A 7999-nucleotide genomic window follows, 5' to 3' on the forward strand; every position below is an offset into this window, starting at 1 on the left:
TTCAAGTATATTACCTTTCATGCTCTTCCTCCCACCTTTCGAAACAAATTTCCCCCACCCCCGTACATCGTTGCAAAACCGGACACTCGCATTTGGTTACCCTCCGTGCCCACCGTACACTCTTTCTCTCGCAAGTTACCGTCGTGCGCGTTCTTGCACGTGTCGTGCAATACGCCCTCCCCGCTGCCGCTTTGTGCAGCGCTAAGCGGATGACCATTCAAGCGGTTGACCAGGAAATTTGAAACAAATTGACCGCCTTTATTTTTGGCTATGCGAAGAAAGCTTGCACAAGAAAAACGGAATATTGTGTTATTAAAGTGTTATTCGGTGTAGGAAATAATTATTTAGTAATTGATTTGCTGAGTTATCTCAGCATATCTCAGCAAATAGACACTGCAACATCTCAAAAGATTTTGCAGTGTCGCCCCCCCCCCCCCCATCCGTCCATTTTCATTTTCGCAATCCATTCGACCTGGAACATTCTGCACGAAGATGATTTAAGGTATCCTAAAACACAGGTCTGGAAGTATTGTTCTTCTTTTTTTTTGGTAGTGTTAACGAGATTTTAAAAGATCACTCGTCGTATGTAAAACAATTGTACTTATTGAGCTGGATTACTCTCAGAGGTGAACAACATTTGCAGGAGCAATCAAAAGAACACGTTTGATAATATGAAGGTTGCTCTAATTTACTTTTTAAACTAATTACTTTATGGCACATATCGCAATTTAAGAATTGTAGCCGGTGACTTCGAAGGTACCATCCACTTGGAACCAATTCTGAGGATGAGACAAGCATACTGATATGCGTTTCCAAAGGTTACAGTAAAAAGCTTAGTGTATTAGTACTTTTTAGCTTCAACGCACAGTAAGGCATCTTGTTAGAAAGTGAGTAGAACAACAGTCTATTTTTACCGCAGGTTTGAGAAGACTTGTCTGAGAAACTGGTGTTAGTCTCAAAATTATTTCCAGGATGTTCCTTTTCAGATTATTGGCTTCAACTCGTATATTTCAATGTGTGCGCTAACGTAATTAGTTAAAAACCTACTCGTGCTTTTTATTTAATTGGCGAATTATGAAGTTTGATTTCTAGTGCTTGTAATGTCCAACTCCTTGAGTAATCAAGATCAATGAGTAGGTATCGGCTCTGGGCCACAGGCGAGTATTGAAAATGCGGTCAAGACTAAAAAAAGCAGCTAGCATAATGTTTGCAATTTATATTATAATTGCTTATTGCACTTCTACATTGTAATACTCAAACCGCATGTTGTAGAATGCGCATTTTGTCCACCACTTACATTACTGCCATTATCAGACGCCGACAACCATCTCAGTAATTCTTCTCTGTGACCAAGGTCCTGCTTGTTCAAGGCGTTTCGGGTAAACAGCACGACATCATGATCTTGCGCGAGGAGAAGCAAGACGAGCAGACAGTGAAAAATTGGACAAAAGGAGAGTATCGTATCAGTGACGCAGCAGACGTATGCAGCTTCCAAAAATGTTCGAGGGCTACACACCAAACTGAACCAGCTTTTTATTCAAATATTGTTTCCTCGGCTGAATGTGTAACAGTTTTAAGCGAAACCTGGTGTTTACCTGAAATAGCATCTGCTGTGTACTTTCCTGCGCACTGTAACGTATTTCGTAGAGGTCGACATCATTACTCGTGGATGCAGAAACGTGGTGGCCCCCTCGTCGTTGCTGATAGCTCGATATAGTGTGTCCGTCGCTTAGGTTTTGAGCGCCATCATGAAGCCGTTTGGATAGACGTCCGCTGTTAAGGTTCCGAACGGTTGTTGCTTGCTGCATTCTATGTAGCACCTGACGTAACTCCTGCGCGGTTTGGTTTTATCCTTGCGTAAATTGAAACCGTCATAATTTCTCGTAAGAAGCACAAAATATAAATTACTGGTAACATTAGTGTACTCGGAATTTCATGGATTAATAATACTGCCTGGCAGAATTTCTGTTTCGTTTCTTAGAAATGCAACTCCTTACTTGACTTTATCTCATTTAATTCCATGCCGCAACTAAGCTTCACTGAAAACTGCTGTGACAACCTTCTAGCTCTCTCTCGCTTGCAAACCTTACTACCGCTCACTTTTGACGCCGACTGTAGTTCGATCTGTTCCACCAGATGTTCGCGCGTCGCTCGTTGTCTGTGTCCGTGGCCACCGATTCGTCTTTCTTGTTATTCTCCCGTTGTCACCTCGTGTCACGGTGAAGAATGAGAGGGCGGCACAGCCGCGAGTCGCAAAACTAGCTCCTTATTGAGCGAACTCGTCCCCAGCTAATCACTAAGGATGGCGGCGAGCACACTCGTCGGTCGTCCAAATCTGATCTACGGGTCAAACGCGTCGACTACTGTTCGTGCATTCTGTTCTAGAAGTACAGTGTTCTAGAAGTGTTCTAGAAGGTACAGTACTGTTCCCTTCAAGCACACAGCTTGATTAGACATAGGCTCTTCGGGTGTAAAAATTTGCGACGGCGTTCGAGAAAGTTCCGATGGAAAAACGCCCGTCTTGTTCCAAGCGCAAAACTTGTAACCGCGGCTAGCCGGTGAAAAGCAGTCACCGGTAAAAACCAACAATTTGTATGCGTGTCGATGTGTTACAAAGTGTACATCCGCTAGGGATAGCGTTCTTCTCGATGATAGTCCGTGAACTTCAGGCTGGTTTCATATCGTATACGAGTGCGCGTACAAGCAGGGGACCGCAACGAGGGGCGCTACTTCCTTCAAGCAAGCATTCGCCGATATCGGTGCCACCAGTCCAGTCGCGCTTCCGATACAGAGCAGTAAGTGTTGATGAACGAGGAACTACATGTGTACATCGCAGGAGGAACTACGTGTGAGCGTCGAACGTGGAGCCATTGTGTCAGCTAACCGAAGAGAGAATACGTGACTGTCGTCACCCCGGGAGAAATTCTCGCGCGCTGGCCGAGTTGCGACTGTGTGTAGTGTAAGCCTCATTCACAGCGCGTCGTGACCAGCCGAAGCTGACGTAGACACCAGGCTTTCTCGGGAGTGCGTAGCAGCGCGCACTATAGGATCGAAAAGGGCGAGCGAACTGCGCACCCGGAAAGCGACACACCTACCGCGCGAAAGCGGAGGTGTGCGCAACAAAAAATAAAAATAACGACGATATCTTTGCCGGCGACCGAGCGGCCAATTCTGAGTCAACACACCACTCCAGCTCGGACCGAAAACAGCAAGTAGGCATCGCGAGCTCGTCTAAGAAGCAATAAATAAGCAAATAAAAACAACCGGTATACACGTGTTCGGCGTGCATAGGCTCGGTTCCATATTTCTTTTCCTTTACGGCGTAGCGCGAGAGTGGTTCGTCCGCGGGGAAAACCCATTCGGAGGGGTCGGGGGACCGCGTGTGTTGCGCGCACCGTTGCAAGGCCTGGGTAAAATGCCACCCCGCCCCCCCCAGAACGGCAACGGCCTTCGCCCCGTATAGTATAGTCGCAAACTGCGGGGGCGTGTGTACACCTCGCGGGAGAGGAGGCCGCGCTTCGACAACGCTGGCGCGTCCGCGTGTGCGTCAGGTGGTGTCCGATTGTAGCGAGTGGCCGACGTCGCGCGTCCTGCCTCCGTCGGATCACATCTGCGCTCCGCATCTCGAAAGCGCCGGCTGCGATCGTCGGACTCTCTGCATCGCCGCGACTGGAACCGTAAGTGTGAACGCGTTACGATTCCGCATAGAATCGACCGTGACAGGCCGCTCTGGCCAAAGTGTACCCTGCGGTGACGCGAACATATGCGCACAGTGGCATCGCGCTCTATTTTTTTTTTTTTCTGTGCAATTCGCGTTGCCTATTCGATGGTGAGAAATCACGGAGTCAGCTGCGATTCGTCTAGCTTGAGCCAAAAAGCCCTTGGGAGACCGATTCTTACGGTGCCTATGAGAAAGACGGTGCGCATATTGTTTGCTCAGGTTGTCTGAATGACGTTTTAAGAAGCGGTATCTACACTCGCGTGGAGACCGTTCAACTTGAAATGCGCTGCGGCAGTAGTAACTGTACCTTCTCCACTCTCGCCGACTACGGCAACCGTCAAAGCAAGCTCAGTTCGGTTTGGAAAAGGCGTGAAACGAGCATGGCGGATTCACGCTGCGTCAGGCGGGTAGCACAACGAGCGGGACACCTCATTCCTTTGCAATTCGTGGCAGCAGCATTACCTTTCTCTCTCAATTTTCATTTTCTTTTACAATATGCATTGCTGGCAGCCCCGTTACACTTTGACGCCCTCAATAACGTCTCGAAGCACGATACATTCCTAGCATTTGTCACCGATCGCTCAAAAAAGAAAAAGCGATATATTGCAAAGAACATAGCTGTGGAGAGGATGTATAAGCAGCCCTCGTTGTTCGAACGGCTTAGCGGAGGCGATTACCCCTACGGTAGAGGCTTCTCCGAGTGACGCCCGTTCTGCGAATGCTTCGCTTGAAACGACGCGTCCAAAGCTTTCGTGTGTACGCTGGCGGCGCGCGCTGCCTTTGTTCTGGTCTGCCGGGTTCAATGCACTCACCGCAAGCCGCCGAGATACAGCTTGCGGCTTCTCTGTCATTTTTTTTTTCCCCTTTGTTTTCTCTGCATCGTCGATGCGTCTCTCACCGTGAGCGCAGCACGCACAGATGTTCCCTGCGCTCTGTATAAGGCGTACACAAATGTCGGGAGCGCAAAGCACGCATAGCGCGCTGATCGCCGCGCGCAGAAAGTGCGACGGGAGCAGCCACTGCACAGCAACAACCGCCTGCTGTGCGTTCGATCGAAATCACGCCTTCGCTGGCGCGGTCGGACGTCCTGCAATAGATGTCCTGCAAAGTTGAATGCCTCGATCTACTCTGAAAATTTCGGCCAGACGGCTATGGGAGCCTGGACTGTACGTATGCCCTGTCATCTTCAAATGACGTGCCGGAGCCGATTTTCTTGCTAGTTCATTTATCTTGTTGAGACATAGCATGAGGCCGTGGGCGGTTTTAATTAGATTGACTTATGGGGTTTTGTGTGCTAAAACCACGATCTGATTATGGGGCACGCCGTAGTGGGGGACTCCGGAATAATTTGGACCATCTGCGTTTGTTTGACGTGCACCTCAGTCTAAGTACACGGGTGTTTTTGCGTTTCGCCCTCTTCGAAATGCGGCCGCCGTGGCCGGGATTCGGTCCCAACACCGCAGCCCAACACATTCGCAGCCCAACACCACAGCCACTCAGCAATCGTGGCGGGTGGAGTAAGCGGCTAATGGGAAACGAAGATAATACAAGTCACAATGGAATGTTTTCCATGAGCCGCTTGGATGGCAGTGGGTCGATTACAGCGGCAACTTCGGTGAGCGGGCCATTCTAGTCTTACGCTGTGTGCAGGAAAAATGACCGATGAAAAGTCACGGTATCTGCTTGTGGTTGATATACTGTGTTGAAATGACTGGTGCTGGCGATGCGGTGGGCTCTTTTTATGTACGGGTTATCAAAAGACAAAGAATGGAAAAAATGTATTTAAAAAAAAAAGGTCAACACGTCCTATTCTACGGCGCGATACTAGAGCGCGCGCAAGATTCTTTCAGATTTTAGTGTGGAGATGCTTGAATTGTACGAATAATTAGACAGAATAAATCGTGTCGCGCGGTTCTGAATCGACTCGAGGGCGTTAGTGAGTTTGTCAGAAATGTGTGCCTGGTTAAAGGAAAAATGAAAACAATCCTAGAGGCCTGCGCAGCTTCGAGCCACTAGGGTCCGCTGACAGTTGACAACTGCCAAGAAGCGGCAAGACTGACAACTTGGTGAAAGAAAATAGGGAAACGACAAAAAAAAAACGGAGACGTACAAAAGCAAAGTTCGCAATAGGGGATCAGAAAATTTGGTTGTGGGAGTTCCTAGGGCTTTTTTTTTCTTTTTTAACCTAGGTAGGACATTAGGCAGTGTAATAGCAAGAGCTTGGTGGTGCAACCCACCACCCCGTTCCAAAGGGGACGCTCATAACATCCCTCCATGCCAGTATTCCTTTGCTTCTTTCAGCTCGTCGCTGGTTTACCACTGCATCGTCCGACGTTGCGCTGCCAGTGAGACGCGCATGACTGCATCTTTTTTTCCGCTCTTTCTATTATTTTTACGCCCATTATGTTGGTAATAGGACGCCTCGGCTTCAACATCCTTCAGATTTTATTCCCTAAAATAGGCTACAATCTTGTATTGCAGCATGACACACCTTACCGTTACCATTAATTTGTCTAACTAATGGCTTTCACTCTTTTTATCTCTTGCGCATCTCGACACCCCTGTTTAAGTAGTTAGTTTGAAGACGAAAAGGGATCCTGCTGGCCAGCCTAAGCGTGACGCGGCTTGTTACTCGTAATGTTAACATTGAATAATTCTGCAGCTAACCTAAATTTCCAGAGCAACTTGCTTTTCGACTTGACATGGGCAAGAGATTGTGTAGCGGACATTCGTCCATATACAATCAGTGTTTTAGCCGTCGAGTAAACACACAGCATAGTTCTCCGTTCGTTTCTGTTACGATCATTGCTAAAGTCTGTCTTTTCTGAACGCTATAGGCACGCGTCAAGGTCCTCCGTTTTGTCGTCAGACAGTGCCACCAATTATTATTCAAGTATGACTGTATAGTAACAAGAGCTTTGTCGCGCAACCCACCACCCCGTTTCAAAGGGGACGCTCGTAGCATCTATCTATTCATCCATCCTGTGTCAGATTATCTGCACTAGCGGTGACTCTCGCCAAAACAGAGGGGGGGGAGGGGTTCAATGGTAACGGAGAGGAGGGAATAGCAACGGGGTGTCTGCTCATGACATACACTTGTCATATCATTTCAAGTGACTCACAAAGCACAAGTCGTCGCAGGCTGTGGTAAAGTGTGCAGTTCACAGAGTCACATTTGATTTCTGTTTGTCACGTGACCTCCCGTAACTTCCACAGAGGTGCCGTCTTGTCACCATCAAATTAGCGGATGCTTCCATTCAGAGGCTTATGGCGTTTCTTACTGACATTAATACGAGGAAGTATGGCTCTGCCGTCTTTCAGCCACTGTGGGAACCATGCGTCGCTCAGAGATATTTCCCAGGCAACCCACTCCTCATGTCCTTGGGATGTCCTGCTTAGGAAGTGTGAGATGCCCGTGGGATGCCCCATACAAATCCCCAATACTCTCAAGTGAGACAAAACCCGCATCCACAGGACGTCCAGTAAATATCCCCCACCCCCACCTGGAACATACTGGGCCCATATTTAGATGTTACATATTCCGCTGTTTCCATAAATTACCAGTGCATGCGGCATTTGAAGGCACATAGCCATGAATAGAATGAACTGCATTTTTCAAATTTGTGCATTTCTTCAAACGTTTGCGAACTTTAATCACCCCAACGTACGTATTCACTTGCCTTCCTGCTTTGTCCTGACTGCAGCCTCGCGGCCTTCAGTGCTTCTGTTGTTTTCCTCTATATACGTGTATTTACGAAGCCTTCTTAGCACCGCTTCCGGTGCTGTGAAGGCGGGAGCACACACACCTGCCTACACAGTACTGAGTGTGCGGCAGTTTCTAACATACGTAAAATGGGACAACAATGCATCTTGCTATTCGTGATTCAATTGCAAGCCTGGAACAAAAACTTGAAAATGCTTTCAGGACGGGAAACAGGTAAAGAAGCAGATGACAAAAGCACAAGTCATCCTGTAATATCATCATACCTTGCTGGTGAAGCAGCGCACTGACACGGACACAGTGAAGACAAACAGGAAAAGACGACAGTGTCTCCACTGTGTCCGTGTCAGTGCGCTGCTTCACCAGCAAGGTATGATGATCACTCACCAACTAGCCCAACTTTCCACTTTACTGATCATCCTGTAATAGTTTTATACCAGAAATGAGTAATAAAAAGAACAACGAGACAAGGGCAGTGCATATCAGGGACTTTTCTCAAGGTGCCGAATGTTGAAAGAAAGAATTGTTTTTTAAAGGATGCTTGGTGTTTTTCCATT

General features: G+C 47.7%; 1 protein-coding gene across 3 annotated transcripts in view; it reads left to right on the top strand.

Annotated features, from left to right (window-relative positions):
- The window catches only part of LOC135900130 (sodium-dependent phosphate transport protein 2B-like), a 149133-nt gene that overhangs the window by 37635 nt on the left and 103499 nt on the right, over positions 1–7999 (top strand). Inside the window, exon 1 of one of the 3 annotated variants that reach the window (XM_065429565.2) lies at positions 3491–3677. The exons of 1 other annotated variant lie outside the window; for it this stretch is intronic. The gene's annotated coding sequence lies outside the window, so the exon portion shown is untranslated. Of the gene's footprint in view, positions 1–3490; positions 3678–7999 lie in introns of those variants that run through there. One more of the 3 variants, XM_070536884.1, reaches the window with a different exon arrangement.

Source organism: Dermacentor albipictus, chromosome 4 (genome assembly GCF_038994185.2).
Source record: "Dermacentor albipictus isolate Rhodes 1998 colony chromosome 4, USDA_Dalb.pri_finalv2, whole genome shotgun sequence".
Taxonomy (NCBI): Eukaryota; Metazoa; Arthropoda; class Arachnida; order Ixodida; family Ixodidae; genus Dermacentor; species Dermacentor albipictus.